We start from the raw sequence: 22126 nt of genomic DNA, 5'->3' as shown, positions 1-22126 counted from the left end.
AACATCCAGGTCCTTTGTCCTCTGTGATGCACCATATAAGCTGGAAAGGGGCTGTTTACCAGGCCCATGGAGTCGTGGGTTGATAATGGGAACTGGGCACAGCAGTGCCTGATAGTCAGGTCGATGTCACATGTCTGCTTCTGCTTCCTATAGACCTCATCTGAAGCATGGGGTGGCACCAACTCTCTGTGCATGCAGTCCAATGCTGCCAACACATTGGGTATGCCCACAATCGCATAGAAGTGGGCCTTGGTGGCGAATAAACAGTGCCTCGGTGGTGGGGAGGGCAATGTGCTGTTAGGAGGGATTCTAGCACCCGCACCAGCACTCTGGAGAAGGCAGGCTGTGAAATGCCATGCAGCTGTGCCACGGAATGCTGTAATGTGCCAGAGGCCAGGATGTGCAGGACCGACACCAGCTTCAGCAGCAGTGGTATGGCTGTCCTGATGCCGATCCTGCTCCCAATGGCATCCTGGATAAGGGTCAGGAAGTCATGAATGATCTCTCTGTTGAAGCGGAACAGGGTATGTTTCTGGCTGTCTGTGAGGGACTAGGATGTGGCCATTGTACAAGGGATCACGGCACACCTCTGCCTTGCTACCTGCATCAACTGTATCAAAATCCTACTCCTCCTCCTAGTCCTTCTATCGCTGGACTCCTGTCACCACTGCTGCTGCTCCAGGACCAGAAGCTGGACATCAGCATGGAACAACTCAAGGTCCATGGTAGTGGCAATGAGTGACATCATGGTTGTGTTGGAAAGTGTTCTTGGGAAAGGTGTGGCTCTTAAGTACTGTTCTTGTGTGCATTGGGTGCACCTGGTTGATTGGGTGCACCTGCAGTCTTATTTCTCTCACCTGTGTCCATTTACCAGCTGTTCTGAGGTGATGATATCTCTGCTTTGGTTTAGCCGGTATTACCAGTAATAATTGTGAGGATAGCCCAGGGGCAATGTGCTCGCCTTGGAAGCAAGGTATTTAGTTTGCATCTGCAAATAAATCACATATGTTTGTCTTTAAGAAACTATCACAAATTAATTATTTCAAATCCACTCATTAGACAATTGACTATATGCAAATGATCAATCAATTTATATAACGACTAAGAAACCACTTGAGTGGTCTTTGGGGTCTGCATCCCACACCGATGGCTATCGAGCCTAGGTCGTTCTTCTACTACCATTATTTGCATGCCCAGCACGGAGGCGTAATACAGTGGGTTGCACCCCTCTCCGAAATCAAGAATAACTAAAGAATCACCTTCCCTCATCAACACGAATATAGAGAGGTGCCCGCTCATCACCTCATATTGCACACACACTGACTGCCATTTTCACACTGTCACTATGGGCCTCATTACGAGGCTGGCGCTGACGGAATGAAGGGGGCCGGTGCGGCACCGGCCCCCTTCATTCCGTCAGGGACGATTACGAGCTTCCCATTGAGGGACCCGGATCGGACGCCTGGTAAAACCAGTCATCCTTTCCGGGTTCCACGAGGGGAAGAGGGAGGTAACAACGGGACACTCATAATGTGCCCGTTGTTACCTCCATCCCCATTCCCATTGAGCCCTATGGGGGCTAAAATGGGAATGGGGAATGGTTCCTGCAAGGAGGACTTACCGGGTCCTCCTATCTCGGAATGACCCGGTAAGTCCCCATTGCAGGAACCTGGTAAATGAGCCTGGTTTGGTGGCAGCAATAGAGCTAATAGCTCCATGGCTACCGCCAAACTCGTAATGAGGCCCTATATGTTTTCCGATTCCACTTTCAGATTACCTTGTGTCACTTCTGCATTCATCAAAAAATGCACCATGCCATTTTATACACATAAGATTATTGCATGCCTTTTTCATATTTCTGTAGATTTGCACCAAGCCACTTTTGCATTGACTCACAGTAGGTTTCCTAATGCCACTCCCAGAGCGCATTAAAATGTGCCTTATGGAACCTTGGCGTTGCTACAGAACGATACCATGCAACTTTCGCATTGTCACCAGATGATTGGCTCATGCGGCTTGCACATTGACTCTATAACATTACCACTGCTGAATTTATTTGGTATTTACAATTGTTCTATGACATTTTCATTTAACCCACAGAACTATCCAATACAACCTTCGCATTTCCTCCAGAATACCACATGCCACTTTAATACTGCCTCCCGGAAACTCTTGCATGCATCTTTCACTTTGTCTCAAGAAGAGTCACCCATGCCACTTTAAGTTGAACTGTGATCTTTTTAAATTGTCTCCAAAATTACAGCATGCCACTTTCACATTGCCATCGGAATAACATCATGTCACTTTCACGTTACCCATATCTGCTCCATTCCAACTGCACTTCTTTCAAGAGCTGAACCATACAACGTTCATATTACCCCAGAACCTGCCAGCAGGGAAGTGAAGAAGAGATCTATGAAAAGTGGCATCCATTAACATTGCTACATCTCTCTGACCATCATGTTGCTGAAAATATTACAGCTTCCTGATTGACATCAGCATTGTTGGGGAAAAGGGTGGCAGCCTCACCTGCATTCGATTTAAAATAAACCTTATCAACCTATTTAATTATTAATTGTCCAGTGCTTTGTTGCACCAGCAATTTTTATCACAGTGGAAACGCTATATGCCAAGCAGATCTCCAGGCAAGCACCTTGAATGGGACCCAGTTATCACTGTTATACAGAGGGCAAGGGTGGTCAGAGGCTAAGAGCGGAAGCAGAAGGTGCTGCTTGATTGCCTTTTCAGCAGCACACCCTCCCCTTCACTATGTCTAGCCCCCGTAAATACAAGATGGCTGCCCATTGCATGGGAGTGTCCAGTAAAATGTAAGTACTATATTCTTGCACTGCCTGTGCGAAATGTGCCCCTTCAAATTATACTTTTGAACTTATGTTTGTTCTCCTTGAGACTCGCACATGAAAGTGAAATCCTGCTCCTACTGTAGTATGTTTTTCACGATCCCCATAGAATTACCCACAAAATGTATGCAGCTCACCCGATTTATTTTCTTTTGACCCCATTAATGTAATATGATTTACAAAACTTTTACTGTTGATAACATTGATTTCCTATGAGAACGTGTATGAAGGACTGTTCGTTTTTGTAAATAAATGGTAAGGCTGGCTCCATTGATTTTCTTATAAAAAGTGTATGGATAACTACTTGTATTTCAAGTTGACTGTATTATTTTCCTCAAGTATTGTTGACTCCAACGGTTTATTCACAAAAATAAAATTTACCCCATTAATCTTTGTCCAAAATGGCATGGCTAACCCAACTGTTACTGTTCATCTGACTACATTGACTTCCTGTTGACCTCTCTGGTTTCCTCAAAGAAACCACACGTTTGATCACATTGATTTCCTCAAAGAATGTGTACTATAACCCACCTTCATTTTCATAAAAATCTGTACTATTGGCAACTTTGATTTTTACCAAAATGTTTACTGTGTGTTGACCTGTTCAATTTTTCTCAAAATCCATATTGTTGACCCCACTTTATTCCAAAAATAATTATTTGTTGCTGTTAGCGATAATTGCAACGTGTGCACAGATAATTGCCCAGGTTTGTTCCATTTGGGCACCTCAGTGATGTATATGCATCTGAAATGTGCAAAAGACATGCATGTAATGAAAATAGGAAGGCGGAATGGTATTACTGGCATTGTTAATGGGTCAGGGCCATTATGACATGACAACCCGCCAAAACCGCCACTGCCCGTGCAGTGCCCCTTCATACCGGCATGCGTGCGTACATGCGCCCCTTCGTGGAGGAATTACTGGGATGCCGGAAATAGGAGGACTTCACAAGTTACACGGGCATGCACTTACTGGCCTCCCAAAGACAGTAATTAGGGCCTGCACGACGGCGGCTATACAGGCATCGCAGACCACCTGGTAATAGCAACCCACAATGAAGGCAACTGCCACAGGTACACACAATCACCACAGGTGGAGTCAATGGAGCCTGTCCCAGTATAAAAGGAGCACACCCACACACCACACCCTTTCCCACACCAAAATGTTACCACAGAGCTGCTGCAATCATGGGACTGGAGGTCATGCCTGTACTGCTAGAACTACAGCAACAACAGCAACAACAGCAGCAGCAGCAACAACAACAACCACAGCCACAACAGGGAGCACAAAGGAGACGCAGGAGGAGAAGGAGGGTGAGGCAGGCCCAGCAATTACCACCACTGAAGGCAGTAGTACCTCGTAGGCAGTCACCAATCCCTCGCATCAGACCCAGTCCATTCAATCTAACCACTGAGCAGATCCACACCCTGTACCAGTTGGACCGGGAAACCATCACCGCCATTGTGGACATGATGCATGACAACATCGTCAGCCTCATTGAAATATGCACTGCCATACTCCTGCTACTAAAGGTGGTGTCTGTGCTACACTTCCTGGCAACAGGCACCTACCAGCACACATTGTGCCAGCTGCATGGTATATCACAACCACTCTTTTCATACATGCTTAGCCAAGTGCTGGAAGCCTGTTGAAGCATGCTAGCACCCATATATCACTACCACGGACTGGCCAGGAGCTTTCCATCACTAAAGTAGGCTTCCATGCACTGGCAGGAATGCCCAATTGCGTCAGTGCCCTTGACTGTACCCATGTCGAATTGGTAGTCCCTCATGCCATAGAGGCGGTGTACCGCAATCACAAGCAATTCCACTCCATCAATGTGCAGATGGTATGTGACTCCAGCAAGATCATCATACATTGTTGTGCCCGATATACCGGATTGACACATGATACCATGGTGCTGCGTAACTCCACGCTACCCCATCACATGGAGCGAAATGCTGGATGATGTTCCTGGCTTTTTGGTGAGTTGCCTGACCGGCCCATGGCAGAGCATCAGGGTTGTGTTGTGGGGGGATGCATTCTCCACCTTGGTGGGGATGGGGGGATGCAAACTCCACCTGGGTGGGAATGGGCGGTGAGTGGACAATGCACTCAGAGCTAAACACTTCTGACCTGAACCTCCCAACCTGAACATGACACATCAATGCCACACAGACCAATGCCGTACATCAATGACAACATGCAAGATGCACAACCAGGCCACCATGGATATGTGCCAATGTTGCTAGTGTGATTAGGCACAGAGTAGCATACACTGCAATTATGGGAGACAAGACATTTCTCTGCATCCACAGTACATCCGCATCAGCATGCAAGTGAACACCATGCATCAGCTGTACAACACTATCCATACTAGCAGACCATATTGCAGTACACAATGCATCCAATAAATCTGTGTGCATACGTACAGGGACATGTGCATGTCAACACCAAATAGCTGCAGCCATGACCTTGAATCCTAAAGGTGGCAGCTCAGAATGACTCACACATACCTATTTGTACTTTCATGCAGGTGATGGAGGCTATCCCTTGAAGCCGTGGGTACTTACCCCTGTGCGGAAACCGCGCAACAGGCACGAAGAGGAGTATAATCGGGTTCATACCCGTACCCATGTCTTGATTGAGCAGACCTTTGGCCTGTTGAAGGCGCGGTTACGCTGCCTAAGCATGTCTGGTGGAGCACTCCTTTATTGGCCACAGAAGGTGGCCAAGATCGCCATGGCCTGTGTCATGCTGCACAACATGTGCATCCTGAGAAATGTACCACTGCCACCAGGCATTGACATGACATGCATGCAGCGGGTGAGGAGGAAGAGGATGATGATGGAGGAGAAGCAGCACCCCTGCCAGTACGTGTTGCACAAGATGGCCGTGCTGCACACAAATCACTGATTGACAAATACTTCTGAACCACAGGGACGTTGATGGATATGTGTCATTGCTAAACTGAGCACTGGGTCCATGTGGACATGCACACAGGGTATGTGGGGAGTTGGGCACTGTGCATTGTCATGAATGGAATTAATACACACAAAATGAACAATGTCCAGGCATTAAATGATTTTTTACACAACAGGTGTATTAATGAAAACTACAGGAAAGAGCCTTCCCCCTCCACCACTCACACACCCGCCCCCTCCCCTTTCCCCCTTTTACCAACACACCCAAAATCCCCTTACCCCCAATGAACTCCCCATACCCCCAATGAACTCCCCATGCCCCCAATGAACTCCCCTTACCCCCAATGAACACCCCCTTAAACCTCTATACACCAACAACACCTCCTCCCCCCACTCCCATACTCCCATTGTTATCCCACACTATTTGCGGGCTTTCTTTGTGTCCGGAGGCAGCATTTCGTTCTGCCTTACACTAAGCCTTGTCAGTCTCACAGGGCTGTAGGGTGCAGAGGATGCGGGTGTGGAGGATGGGCTGGATGCCATAGGGATTGGCACGGCTGCTGCAGGTTGTTGCTGCTGCATGCGAGTGTGACAAAATTATGATCATGTGATATGTGGTGTCAGATTGTCAGATTGTTATATGACAGATACAACAAAAGTTAATTGTACAGAGAAATTAGTACCCATTATTGGTTGGCCCTTACAGGGTGCATTCAAAATGTTTTTTTTTAATTTAGTTTATGGCGCAATTGGTTAGCTAAAACCTTAAAAACTTTGTAACACATTAATCAGTTTTAAAAAGAAAATACATAGCATTCCATTACATATCATTACATTACATATCATTACATTGTGACCTAATTGATCGTTTCATCTATATAAACCTATTGGTACACCCACCAACTATCCATTCATACTTCATTCATACAGTGCATCAAAATTTGTTAGAATAATATGTACAAAATGTGTATAAAACAGAGTACACACCATCAATAATATTCCAGCTAGGGTATTCCATAGGGCAAGAAGGAACTGTAGTCGCACAATCGACTTCACCAGAGAATGTACCATCTTATCACAAAGGTTTCAGGACAGAGGATATAGAGCAGAAATCCTCTACAAAGCGCACGCCAAATTCATCGATAAAACACAAACCAAACTCCTGACTGATCAAACTAAATGAAGGGATTTACCACAATATGTGTCAATCATTACTCAATTTTCTAATGATTCTTCGAACGTATACAAAATGGCACAGAAACACGAGTACCCTTTAAGGCTGGACAAAGATATTCTACCATATTTGACTCCAAAACCTAAATTCACTTTCACCTAAGCACCATCCATTAAACAAAGGGTTAGTCCATCTTTGTTAGAGACTGCAGAGAAAAATACTAAAACTTCCTGGCTCACAAATCAGAAAGGTTTTTTCAAGTTTTGTCACTGTAATTGTTATCAATATGCACATTCAAATTGTTCCTCATTTACTGATTCTTTTGGTACAATGATTCAAATCCGGGACTTTATCAATAGCAAGACAAGTCGTGTTGTATATGCAGTAATTTGTACCTGTGGTAAATTATATGTTGGAAGCACCATTCGTCAACTGAGGATCAGAGTTAGGGAACATCTTGCCAGCCTTAGAATGACCGAGCCCAAATCACCATTGGCTCTTCATTGGCATCTTGAACACCAACTTAATAACAAATCAGATTTAAGATTCATTGGGCTTATGAAAGCCTCTAAAGGCACCAGAGGAGGTAATTTGCAATTAAGACTTGGAAGATAAACTTATAATGCCTCCTTCGATGTACTACACTGGGTCTTAATACAAATCACAAGATGCATGTGTTTCTTTAATTCAAATTTGTGGACATTGGGGATTTGATTACCCTGTTTTCTCATATGCAACAAACACAATTCCAATTGTGTCACTTGGCAGTTCTTGTTCAGGACACTCATAACTTAATTTTCTTGAGGATACGTTAGACTTGTATTTTTGATCAGTGTACATTCCAATTAATGGATTATCCTCATTTGTACAATGAGTAATTTCAATTTTCTGTTTTCAATTTAAGATGCATGGGTCTACTCCAATTTGTAATAGTGGTAACATAAACTATGCTTTATTGACATTATGCGTCACGTGCAGTACACAAGACATCATCACCCTACCTATGTCTCTTCCGTACGGCTCCTTTGAAATCCACTATTCATACGCAAATTTGTTTCGTGAGCATTTTTGGAACTGGGATATACCCCACTGATATTTTCTTTCATCCCATTAAGGGTAAGTCCAAACTTTGAACATCATAGCAGCATCTTTTTATATGAGGCTTCTGGGATTGGCCCATTCATAGTTCTCTTTCCTTTCAGGTAATCCACTTGTTCTGTATTTATCCTAAGTCCAGTGTTCATTACGAAAGACAATCTGCTATAATACCATTTTTGGAACTCCTCATTCCTCACCATAAGGCATAAGGTACCTTTATACACCTTACATTTCCATATTTGGCGGTCACTCGCACATTAACCAACTAGTCCTACTCACTCCAGTTTTTTTATAGAATATCCTGTGACCTCAGGAACACTTTGATTCTGTCTCTTGTAAATAAGCAGTACTATTTGTCAAGTTTACGTCCAAGACACCTAGGTACCTCTCTCTTTAAAAAAAAAATGTTTCTTTCCTTATCATTCATTGATGGATTATTTTACTTGTGGAATAATATTAGCTCAACAACAAGTCGTGTGACCAAATTCAGTTTGTATTATTTTCCAGTCAAGCACCCCATTTTAGGGGTTACATGCCACAGTAAGACAGGCTTTCTTTTTATTCTTCTTCATCACTCCATCACAAAAATGAGTTGAGCCTATCACTTGTTCCAATCCGCTAATCACGTTGGGCGTCATACCCTATCTTTCTACACATTTTTTTCTCTTTCCTCATGTTTACTCCTTTTCTTGTTCTTCTCAATTAGTCACAATCCGTTGTTGCATCTCACAGTGCCAGGGTGTACATGGAGGGAAACCAGGGTGTTCTTTTCAGCAAATTCCAACCCTTTTATCTGAATGACATGCTCATCCACCAATTCTGCCTTTTGTTTCACAAATCAGTTTTCCACTCAAATAGGTTATAACTATAATTTCCAAAGTAGAAAAGGGGGTTGAACCAAGAGGGGGAATAGAAAGGGGTGGAGACAGTTGAGTATCATCCAGAGAGGGGAATACGAGAAGTCATTACAATCATGTAGTAATCTATGAAAGCAAGGAGGGAAAGGGGAAAGGGATAAAGAGACGAATGAGAAAGAAGTTATCCTTTTAACCAAGTTCTCTCAAACTGGGATTTTTTTTTAACGTATATAATAGGCAGCTCCCACACAAAAATTAAGGTTTCTGCCATACTTATGGCTGACCAAAATTGGTCATTCTAAGATCACATACCAATTCCCTTTTGCCTTATAATGGCATTGTTGCACAAGTTACACTCTGTTAAGAGCTGTCTTATCATGTCCACCTTTTGTCTGCATAATAGACACACTTTTTCCTCATAAGGGACAGAGGTCCAGGCCCCGACATACTCATAGCACGGTAAAATGTTGAAGCGCAGGAAGACAATAAATTGGGAAAAGTGCAGATTATGAATTTTTAATAGATAGTTTCCAGGTTTAGATATTTGTAGTCCCCGCATGGTATATTGGGCATGGTGTTTCTTTGTGCTCAGGATGCCAAATGCTCAAGGACCTGAACGTTGAAGAACACAATATGGACATACTGGAACTCTGGAAAAAAATCAAAGTTCACGCCGACTCTTTATGGTGACAACGCAATTGACATCTTTCACCAGGCAGTGATATGCGTCTTACTCTGGGGTTGCTGTTGGTACTCTTGTTCAGAAGAGAATTGCCAGGCATTTCAGTGCTGGACTGCACATGGGCAGGACAAAGAATGATATGCAATGGAAAAGTCTCTTCTGAGAAAGGATGTTGAGCTAAAGACAATCTAACCCAGGATATAGGACTGTAGTAGAGAAACTCCCAGAACCCACTTTGTTTTTGCATATTAAGTTGCTTTGGGTTTTCACCCTAAGTTACTAGGATAATCCAGATGTGGAACCCCTGCTCACTGTTCTTAGAGAGGCACAGCTCCACCTCACTGATAAGGCCCAACCAGGCCAAAACACGTGTCTGGGATTGCTGTTGGTACTCTTGCTCAGAAGAAAATTTGCCAGGCATTTTGGTGCTGGACTGTCCTTGGCCAGGACAAAGACTGATATGTAGTGGAAATTTCTCTTCTGTGAAAGGATGGTGAGCTAAACACTCTGGTTGAGACTCTAACCCAGGATATAGGCCGGTAGTAGAGAAACTCCCAAACCCCCTTATTTTTGCATATTAAGTAGCTTTGGGTTTTCACACTAAGTTACTAGGGTAATCCAGACGTGGAACCATTGCTCACTATTCTTAGAGAGGCACAGCTCCACCTCACTGACAAGGCCCAACCAGGCCGAAACACGTGTTTGGGGTTGTTGTTGGTACTCCTGTTCAGAAGAGAATTGCCAGGCATTTTGGTGCTGTAGTGCCCTTGGGTAGGACAAAGACTGATATGTAGTGGACATTTCTCTTCTGTGAAAGCATGGTGAGCTAAAGACTCTGGTTGAGACTCGGGATATAGGCCGGTAGTAAAGAAACTCCCAGAACACCCCCTTGTTTTGACACATGACTTACACCAGCTGGATGTCATATTGCAAGAACCAGGATCAGAGAAACCTCAACACTGAAGAGCGCAAGGCACTCACGACGCTCCAAAATAACCAAAGCATCATCATCCAGGAAACAGATAAGGGTGGTAATTTTGTCATTCGAGACAGAACTGACAATATTGACATGGCCATGATGGACCTTGTAACTCCGGGTTGCTATGAACAGCTAGCAAGCAACCCCACGGCCAACACTGTAAAACATGCAAGAGAATTACTTACCAAATGGTACAAGTGTGGCCCCATCACAGATGACGAACACAAATATCTGCAACCAAAACACCTCAGGATGCCAACGATATATTTCCTGCCGAAGGTGAACAAGGCCTTTGAGAAAATACTTCATCAATACTCCTCATTGCAATTGGCTGGGTCACGGAGCCCTTCTCCAAGTATATTAACAACATGCTGGCTCTAGAAGTCCCAAAAATACCAAAATATCTTCATAACACTATGCACACCTTGCTCATCCTTCAAGATATTACCCGGGAATCCAACTACCTTTTGGTGACACTAGATGTTAAGGCACTCTACTTGACCTCAAAGCAGTTGACTAGACCTTTGCCTCAGCATCTTTCTATTCACATCTGGAACTCAAGAGTTTTTAGAATGTTCTCTGACAAATACCATCTTCCTGTTTAATCAGACTTACTGTAAACAAATTAAAGGGATTGAGATAGAGCAACATATGCCCCGTCTCTTGCTAATCTCTTTACGAACCACTATGTGCAGGTTCATGCATTTGCAAACACCGACTTCACCATTTGATACATAAATGGTACCGGTACATTGACGACGTGCTGAAGTGAATTCAATCCTCTTTGCGAACCACTTGTCACTGTAGAACGGTCATCGACAATATCCCAAAAAGTTGAATTCATTAAAGCACAGAGAAATTGGAGCAGCACAGAAGCATTTGAATCAGATGTGACCTACTATACAACAGATTGTGTGGGAGAGGCTACAAAAAAAGCAGTAATTGGATCAGGCGCCAATCTGGCAAAACATACTGTCTGAGAAACTCTACTGACCCCCACAACAAAATTGGGGCCCAAACAAGATACCATCAGATATGTTACCAGGTACCACCAGGACAGCCACCAGGTCCAGAACATCTCAGGTAAACATTGGCACCTGCTCAACATTGATGAGGACATTCGATCATGGATATCCAACAAACCACAGATGTCACACAGCAAAGCACCAACTCTGTGGACACTCTTAGCCCTCCTTCATGTCACCTGAGACATGCACAAGAGACAACTGGCTATCTTCAACCAAACCCACAGGCTTCTAAAAATGTGGGAATTACTTTATTTTCCCAGATACCAGGAATGCCAACTCTGTTGTATTTATGGGGAATCACAACCACAAAATCACTGTTTTCATGAATTGTAAATCTAAATACATAATGTATGTCATTTTCTGCATGTGCAAACTTAAATACATTGGGAGCACTATCAGAGAGCTATGTACAAGGATCAGAGAGAATCTTGGACTACTGAAGTCAGAGGACGCAAGATACCCACTGGCCCAGCACTGGCAGGAGAAACACTAGTTGGAAAGAAAATAGGACATCCAGTTCATTGGGCTGGAACTCGTCAAAGGAGAGGAGACAGAGAACTGTGACTTAGACAATGCAAAGCAAAATTGATGTCCAAATATAGGAGTGAGAGCATAGGCATCAACACCGACCATGAGCTGAATGTTTTTCTATGAACTTAAAACTTTTTCCCATGACCTCTGTCTCTTTTCGCACCTCCTATCTGCACAAACCTGCATCTTTTTTCTTAATGCCCTCCCTGATATGACTCTCTTATTCCCTGATATGAATCCCTGATATGACCAAAGTATTCCAGGTCCATAATGAGTATGTATGGCTTCCATCCACTACTGCCACTGTGTTCTACCGCCCTTGCTTAGGTCAGCACAGAACGATAACGCATTGCCATTCCAGTATCACTCAGGCCAACATGGCCAGCACCTCACATAAACCCATTGCAATAGCAGCATCATCCACTTCTGACAATTGCCAAATCCATGGTAGCCCTTGCAAATCACCTGACCAAGTCTGGCCCACCACACATGTGATCCTTAGATGCATGCCTATAGGTATAGCACCAGTCCTATTAACCCCCCACCCCACTGCTTCAATTTACAAATATGGCCGATGGGCACTATAGCACACCCATACCCAGTCCTAGTCTTAGGTTAACCTCCCAGACATATGCAATGCCACCATTCAAATGATGGCTAATACACTAGCCACCACTAATAAGACATGCCTAGAGACCAGGTGACCTGGCACTATGCTCCTTGATACTTCTTCTGGGAATCTCCCCTTTACTCATGCTTGCTCTCACAGCATGTAATCACATGTGTCGTCACCAGGTGCAAACGTTCTCAATACTAAGCCCCTTTCTGTCGTGACCAGTCACCGCTAACTAGGCTGCCACTATCATGTCGGGCAATATACTAATTACCAAGAATGATAAGTAGCACCTGCCACAAGACACTCCTAATGAGAGTCTCTTCTTGAATGTTAAATATTATACTATCTCCAGGTAGCTGTCATTGGGGCTCATTACGGGTCCGGCAGTAACCATGCCGGCAAAACCGACAGGTAGCCGACGGACCCGTAAACAGTTACCAGCACCTAGATTCCCGGTAACACTGGGACATTACAAGTCCCAGAGGACCAGGGGCTAGGTGCCGGTACTATGTTGTTCCCCATGGGAATGGGGACCATGGAAACACAGGCATCAGTAATAACAGTGCTGGTGCTATTGTGAAAATCTGTTGGCGTGTGCTGCTCCACCTGGCAACTCAGTCCTGCCAGGTGGGAGGGCCACCACTCTCCAGACTTGTACTTTGCCGGTCCGGACCGGCAACGTTGTAATTAGCCCCACTGTCTCACTACTCATTCCACCACTCTATTTTAGATCTCTCTTGACAACCCTATAGGTTGGAGTCATTATGCCTGTCTTATTATAGGGCAGTAAATATAAATTACATTTCTATTCTGCCAGAGACTAAAAGTGACCTGCATATAGTTCACTGGTGCCTGGTCAACCTCCCTTTAATGAAAAGGCAAATCTCAGAGTGGCATTGCTGTTGTTTATTCTTTTTTAAGTGCTATAGCATTTTCTCAAATGTGGATCAATTATTCTTTAGCAATGCTGGATATGGAAATATATGTTACAGTTGAGTGCTCATTTGTGTGTTGTAGCTAAGCTTTCTATTACCAATTCAGGGAATACACACTGAGAGAGCCATCTTCATATGTCGGTTAAACGTGCCTTTGTTGAGTTCTGTGTAAGAGGTGTACAGATGGGGAGACCAATGTGTTCTGTTTGCTGGTTCTTGACTCCCCTTAAACAGGAACATTGGGTTTTTGTTAGTATTGTCAGGAGTGGCCACATGGTGCAGGTGTAGTGTGTGTGCGTGTGCGCGTGTGTGTGTGTGTGTGTGTGTGTGTGAACTGTCTCTTGTGGATGTGCTGTGTGGGTAAGGAAGAAATACATGTTTGTATAAGTTACTGAGAACATGGTTGCTGATTGTTTCCTGGATGTTTTTTTTGCAGGATGTATTGTTGACTCTTGCCCTCCTTCCCAGGTTCTATTTTGCACTTGTTTGGTACAAATAGCGGTTGTTTCTTCTGTCTGGGTATTTTCGCCCCAAAATGCATCAATGGCCCATTCTTTGATGCACATTCAGGTCAGAGGCCCTGTGTAATGGAAACATATAGGACTTGGCTATGCGAGGCTGCATGATTCGGCACTATGAGTAGGAGGACTCAGATTGGCAATGTGACGAAATTACCAGTGACAAAGTGTGACATGGTGTTGCTTCGCCAGAGGTGATAGAAAACTTAGCATGAGACCAGGGCACCCATTGCATACTCGGGCAGAGAGAAATGTTTACAGAAAATGTTTCAAAGACTTCCTTATAGGAGGTGAGAGGATAATAGGTCAGTGGAAAACCTCTGTTTTAGATGCAGAGCCCTGACTCCAGGAAGAGAAGGAGATTCCCAGGGCCATGACAATGGATCTGTGTCCAAAAGAACAACATCCAGATGTTTATATACTGTAAAAGCCCTTCCCTTACCGGCTTTCGGGACACAAAAGCAACCACTCTTCTTAAAAGTAAACTCATTTCAAGAGAATTAACATTCTTCCCATCTACATCCTTCAATAGATATAAGCAAAAACAATGCTTAGCGTTTTAAATCATGAAACACTTTAAAATATTATGACCAAACCTATTGCATCTGGAAATGCTTATATTATTTACAGACAACTCAGAGACACAATGCATAACATTTTGATAAAAAACATGTTCCATGGTTATGAAAAAGATGAGGAAGACCTACGTCACTTGTTCCTTTTGCACCACCTTCTTCTGAATTTCCCTGTTGTTCATCGTCTTGCTTTGAATCATCTGCATGAATAATTGATTACTTTAATCAAAACAATTGGACTGAAGTTTCAATGCTGCAACTTTTAATCATTGAGTACAGTTAATATCAATGACTGCCGAGTTTCCCCATCAGAACCAATCACTGTAATGTAAATGATAAGCAAAACTTCTTTTCATCAAGTTTGGAGCTGTCCAAGACAGGGGTTTAGGTGATGGACTTCAACCCAAGATGTTTAGAGTTGCAGCCAGCAGACAGTTAAGATGACTTTGCAATCCCCCTACTGCATCTTTCACGCTACCCACAACCAAATTGAAAGTTGTCGTTTTAAAACTATATGGTACACCTCTTCGTGGGGTTCCACTTATGAGGTCCTATCACCTAATTGTGAATGTGATACCAATGGTATTGTCGATAGATATTAAAACGTGTGGATTCTACTCCAATTGTTTATCTTTCATTACTATGAGAAGAGAAACTCATCAAAATATATATAATTCCTACAGGGAGCACCTTACAAGCTCGATCTTTGAATTGCATACACATTAAAGAGATCTTGGCCCTCAAACATATTCTCTTCCAATGCTCGTCGTGTGGTTCCTTTCCAAGGCTATGTTGCATTAAGCCATCCAAGCACTATATACAACTAAGAGATTAGACCCCAAATCATTACTTTTGCCATATGTTAACCCACGTCATGTTGTTTCTCTGATGTCATGATACAAAACCCAAAGACAGAACCGAAGAAATTGCAGTCTATGAAATTCTAATAAATTACATATGTCATGAATGACATGTTTTCTGAAGCACTGCACAATATGTTGCAGCCCCATCCGAGTATGTAAAGAAGATGCTTGCTACAAAAATTGCACTTCCGCCATGGAAAAGTATCTGAAATTCTTAGCCAACTTCCATCAATTATCTAAAAGAAGTTATGTCCATCATAGGGTGTGAGCTAAACAAGAGCTACGGTGTCTTTCTTTTTTAGGGGGCTGTGTGGCAAAGGGCAAAACATAAGTAACAGCAAAAATGCCACAAACCAGTTGGTTTTTAGTAATTGTTTTATGTTTTGTATGAATGTGTATTTGTTAACATTAAAATATGCCAAGCTTTTTTTACATCTTATGGTACCCTTGTCTATATCGGCTATGTTAACTGTATAAGTGTTTGATTGTGGCTTTTTGACACCTCTGTGTGTTAGGATGGGTAGCTGGTTTGTGGTATTTTTGCTGTCCATCATAGGGTAACATCTTTCTTAACAGGGATCAGGTGTGAGCATATGGAAAGAAAGTTAGATTGAGGGTTGCTGCAGGTTTACCTAAACTTCCAAGACTACATTGAACCCTTAATAATGCATATGGAATCCTTATCTAAACATCTAAACTTATCTAAACATCATAGTGAGCTGAACAGACCAGACAGGAGAACCAGCAGAATTTCTAAGTGGTGTGGTACAAGACAACTAAAACGGTTCTCTGCAAGGGAGTTAGAGCAGTATCTTATAACACAGTTAATAAATACATCCCTTGTTGCAAGAGCACATCTACTAGGTCATATTTCAAGAGTCATTATTCATTACAACATCATCAGAAGAATGCATTATTGCTACTTAAGCTTATAATAAATGGTCCAAAATAAGGATTTGAAATGATTTCTGTTTAAACAAAGGTAATGACAATTGAACAATAGGAGGTCAATGCACTCCCACCATTGGGACTAAAAGGGACCTGGGGAACTAATAAAATCAATGTCAAGAATAAGGGAACACATTTACTGTATCTCCTGCACCATTGAATGCTTTGGTTACCCTTGGAATAATCCCCTATTCAAAGCTAGATGATGGGACTGGTGTGACATTGGGCCAGTGTACCACTACACGCATCTTCATGCAGGCCCCTAAAGAGGTATGTTGAGGATATCCTGCAGAAGCTCTAGTCCATCATTTACTAAAGAGGTATACTGAGGAACAGAACTCCGACTGGCCACAAGTCTGACCACAACCCAAAGCCCTTCAAGTGGGCCAAGTCACAACTCTTTTATTTACAATTCAGGGGGACAAGTGGAAAACAAACCTGGCAGGGACTTGGTACACAAGGAGAGAAAACAGAAACCATGTAGGAAAAAAGCAGCCACAGTATTCCAATGGTTTGAATAGTCCCCTAGTGCCAGGAAACACCCTACACAGGCATGTGGTGATAATTTAACTGTTATCATATTGGAGCCAGTTCATAGATCTGACAGAAATTCACCACCTCACATACTGCCAGCAGATTTAAGTTTACCATATATATAAAACTACAGGGCCAATACAAGTGGCAAAAGGAGAAATGCTTTTCCAAAAATGGAAAACCAATCCAGGGACCTGCCAGTGGAATTTATGTTGTGAGTCCCAGCAGAAAGACTATCATGGATCTCAACAAGACGTTCTTTCAAATAAAACATCTGGCAGCAGGTCCAGCTCTACCAATTTCCGAAAGCCTGACCTTCTGGGTTACGCATGCAATGACGAGGAGTAGAAATGAAACAACCCAATCCCTGCTTCTCTAGAAAAGTGAAGAGCAAGAATTGAAATTGCTAGAAAGTTTGAAGATATTTATCTCTACAGACTATTGGTTCAGATATAGGAATCTGGTGTATAGAGGAATGAAAAAGATCTACCTTAAGCACAAGATACATTTCTGCCCCTGAAGAATGTCCAGTTACATGCAACATTCAGGACAGAAACTTATATAAATTGGGCTTTGTTGACACAGTGGGGAAAAAGAGAAATTAAGTTGCCACTGTTTTTGTCATCAAGTATTTTGGACTTGAATTTGTGAGGTGGAATAATCTTATTATTGTATACTGCTATGTTGTGTATATGTGTTTTTTAAATTTTTTGTTACTTGTGCTTGAATAAGAAAATTAATTAAAAAAATAAATTTTAGGAAACATCTTGTTTGCTATTGAATACACGGTACGCAGCCCATATTTGTTAGATGGTTGCGTAAAGGTACTGTTATCTTAGGGTATACTAGTTCTGTCACTTATAGTTTGTTTATCCCTTCATTTGGTTAATTATATATATTGTATCCTCACTTGGTAGGAAGGATTATCACCCTAGTATGGGGTAACCCTTGAATGAAATAATTAAAAAGAACTTTCTCCACCCCACTCAGTCCAACAAATATATGTCACGAGAGAAGATCCAGAGCCATGCTTTACATATTTCATGCAAAGCTTGGATACTCAAAGCTAGGAATGGGATCAGTGGCATATATTATTGTTGCCCCACCTAGCTGGATATCTCCAAACCATGTACCAAGACTTAAATACAAATTGTCAAACAGAATATGAGGAATTAAAGAGAGACATTTTGGAAAGGATGGGACTATATACTGAATATCACTGGCAACACCTTAGGATATTCAATTTTAGCCATCAAAGTTGCCTTGAAAGTTGGTATATGTAATTCAGAATGCCGGGAAAAATTGATAAGAAGACTACCTCTAGAAGTTTAAAATAAATGCTAATGTTTTACAACTCCCCTTCACTATGACTGATGCAAAACCTGCACCAGACAATGCTTGAGCATGCAGTACATACTGCAACATGGTTTCAGTGGTTTAACATTACAGTCCATACTACCAAAACCTCAGATTAAGAAGCCAGTAGTCTCAACTTCTAAATAAATCTGTGCCCACCATTACATCCACTGAAAACTAGAAGCAAGCATTGAAGTCAGGAACATGAGAATTATTTATTTGTCAACACCTTGAGGAGAAACAGTGAATCGCCTGGACAAGGGGCACCAGACAGACTACAATTAAAGTCAATGCATGTGGCAAATTGAGCCAAATAGACTATTGTGCCTGGAAAAAACATTCAGAGAAGCTGATGAATAGTAGTATTACCATGCTGTAGTCTCCAGTGAAGACTCTGAGAAAACTGGGGAGTAATGGTATGTGTTGAAAAGAAAAGAAGACCTCAGTGTAGTTTAAGAGATTTGCCCAAAGTGCTGTTAAACAGGAGTACTATAAACCTCCCAGTGTTGATGCAGATCTCGACTTTCTAGACCAACTACTGGGCCAGAATACCATGTCCACAACATGTGTGTATGGGGACAAGGAAGGTTACCTACCATAAACCTAGAAAAAGGACTTTCACCCACCTGCTAGAATGTTCTCCTAAATGCACATGATGGCATTCTTGGAAAGGTTATATCAATAGTCAGATAAAGGAAGTGAAACGTGTCATAGGAAATATCTCCAGTCAGATACTGGAAGTCAATATTGACATACTAAATTGCTATTCAATGCATTTGAATCTTAACAACATGAGTCACACACTTATGCAGGGCTGAATGTCTCTAAAATTGTTCATTCTATAGCCAAGGAATACTAACATTCTGTCATTTTCCTTCTCAAATGTTAAAGTTAATGAAGTTTATCGCCCCTGATTATTCATCTTCTTCCATCTGTTTCTCAGCCTGCAACAGAACTATAAAAATTGATGCATTCCTGCCTCTCATTGCTTCTCTACAGACAAGCTTATGAGGCAAAAAACTGCATCCTTCATCCAGAAGACTCTGTAATCTACACCCTATAAATCACCCTAATCTCATATTATTTAAAATGTCCTTGATGAATGCCATGTCAGCTCTGTGACATGCCTCTAACATTCTAGGCACCATCCACAACATTAAGCTTGACTGTATTTCATTCATGTAACTTGGTTAAATGAGACCTCTACAACTATTTGATACTTTCTTTTGTCCTTTAGGTATACCATCATCATTGCCAAATGCCATAAACACATGGCTGGTGGTGTAGTCATATTCAGTTAGGCCCTAAAATCTCTCAATATCCATCCCCAATCAAACACAGTTTTAACACTTACATCTTCATCTCCTCTGCCTTGACATACCCACCATCAACACTGTCATTGTCCACAGGCTCCCTGTACATTATTTCTGTACAACATCACCACCCTACTGGCCTTATCGGTCTTCCAGTGAAACTTTCTTAGTTTTTTATATCAGTCTATGGGTCAAAGACATCAACTTTAAAATAATGCATGGATCATTAGACTTCTATCACCTCTATATACTACACTGTGCTCACACCAACAACAAAGCTCAACCTAATTTTTAGGGTTAGTATCCAGCTTGCCAACTTTTACATAATTTTCCTTATTTGAACCTGTCATCTTTTACAGATTTTGAAATCATACAGACAGCTCTAAGTCTGTTCCTCACTAGAGCATTGACATTCACTCCAAAAGAAAGTTTTTCGATTGACCTCAAGATTGGACTTAAAAGGAATGTTCCCAATGAACCTTCTGCAAATCCTTTCTAACAATCTCAATTTAGTAACCATAGTCATCAGTGACTCCCTTATGCCAATTAAAGCATTCAATAAATTAGAAATTATTTTGAGCTGGTTCACCCAGGAGTTAGCCACCAGCAAATGCTATTTCAGAAAACTGGAAAATAAGTGTGCAAATACCCAACTTCCCCAAACATCCTTGAATTCAAAATGGATTGAAAATCCTCATTTAAAGCGGCATTTAATGCAAAGAAATATGTTTTTGCCTTCTAAATAACTGACAACATTAACTAACACTAGGATTGTGTTGTCGTTTTCAGCACGCTGACTTCAATTAATTGTTCTAAAGCTCTTTTCAGCAAACCCAGGAAAAAATGAAAAACCTTATGTCTTAATACAGTGCCACAGTTGCCAATATCACCAACCATGTCTCAACCACCTCCTCAATTGATTTACAACACCCCTTACCACCCACATCCATTCACAAACCTATTCCCTTCTTTACCTCATAGAATGGCCCTTTGTAAGGAGAGCCTACCCTTAATCAAAACATTTAAGCTACCTAAAGAATCTAGTGACATCTACTCAGCAGAATTGGCCGCTGATTGCCATGGCATCACAGCAGTCCCTGTGGCAGATTGCAGTGGTTTGCCCAAGATCCTCTCAAGTAGAGGTGAGCAAAATGACCATTGGCAAAACTGAATTGGTGAAATTTGCCAACTATTCTGGTATGCCGGCCGGGTGATTATTATCTTTTTTCTTTCATTGTTGCAGAAATTACACACAGAAAATGAAAATGTCATGGAAAAATGAAAATGTAATCTGCAAAACACCCCTTTCCCACAAAATATTTCATACATTTAAAAAAAAAAAAATTGCAGGTGGGAAAAGGCCCCACACTGTGGGCGAAATTGGCATATTGGGCAAAATTTTGGCAGGCATTTGGCAATTTTCCCATAGAATGTAATAAACCATTTTCAACCACCCCTACTCTCAAGTGCTACTTCATCACATCATTTCTAAAGAAGCCTCTCCCTCACCTTCTCAACTTTCCAGTTATCATGCCATAATTGTTATTTTCATCTATTGCAATTCTCCCTTGCACTATCGTCTGTTGGCATCAGAACCCGGGATGACAATGGACTGGCCCTGGTAAGTGTCTTCAAAGATATTCTAGCTATTCTGCTTGCAGTGAATGGCTGTTCTTTATGTTTATTTGCCCACATCTGTCAGCTATCGTGGACACACTGAGTGGCTCTTGCTTCATGGAATGGTCAGAGCAGGCAGCTGGTGTATCTTGACCGCTCTTACATTGATTTCAAAACTTCTTGTCCAACAAGAACAAAGAATCAGAATATTTGTGGTAAGATGAAGGCAGTTGGGCCAGTCAGTGCAATTGGTTTTTACTGTAAACTGCAGGTAATAATAGTGTTCCATGTACTCAGAGAAAGGAATGATTTTCTAAACATTTGGAAGGATCAATTGCCTCAATATACCATATACTACCCTCCAAACATGGTAATTATACACAATGTCTAGGATATTTCGAACACTTCAAACCATTAAGTATATTTGGGAACAGTGACTCCACATATTGTTGATATTTTAAACATAGGAAATGGGAAAAATAGGAAATGCACAGAGTTAGCACAGTGACAAATTGTATTCTGCATTGCAGAAGTACAAGGATGAGTAGGGGGAATATTGGCCCACTCAGCCCTCACACATCTACAAACCAATACCCAATGCAATCATAAAGGTCACACAGGCACAGTTAAAATGTATATCTTCTTTGCATTTTGTGCTAATGTGGTAAAAATGCAAATTCAGTGTGGTAAAGAGGCACAAACTTAGCTGCGGGATT

The 22126-nt window shown here is 42.1% G+C and overlaps 1 long non-coding RNA gene across 1 annotated transcript in view; it reads right to left on the bottom strand.

The window, feature by feature from the left end:
• The window catches only part of LOC138504729 (uncharacterized), an 89761-nt gene that overhangs the window by 18099 nt on the left and 49536 nt on the right, over nucleotides 1–22126 (bottom strand). Inside the window, exon 3 of the long non-coding RNA XR_011279930.1 lies at nucleotides 14912–14979. This is a non-coding gene — a long non-coding RNA (uncharacterized lncRNA). The remainder of the gene's footprint in view (nucleotides 1–14911; nucleotides 14980–22126) is intronic.

Source organism: Ambystoma mexicanum, chromosome 11 (assembly GCF_040938575.1).
Source record: "Ambystoma mexicanum isolate Mex_15411 chromosome 11, UKY_AmexF1_1, whole genome shotgun sequence".
NCBI lineage: Eukaryota > Metazoa > Chordata > Amphibia > Caudata > Ambystomatidae > Ambystoma > Ambystoma mexicanum.
This window is presented reverse-complemented; position numbering and strand designations above follow the sequence as displayed.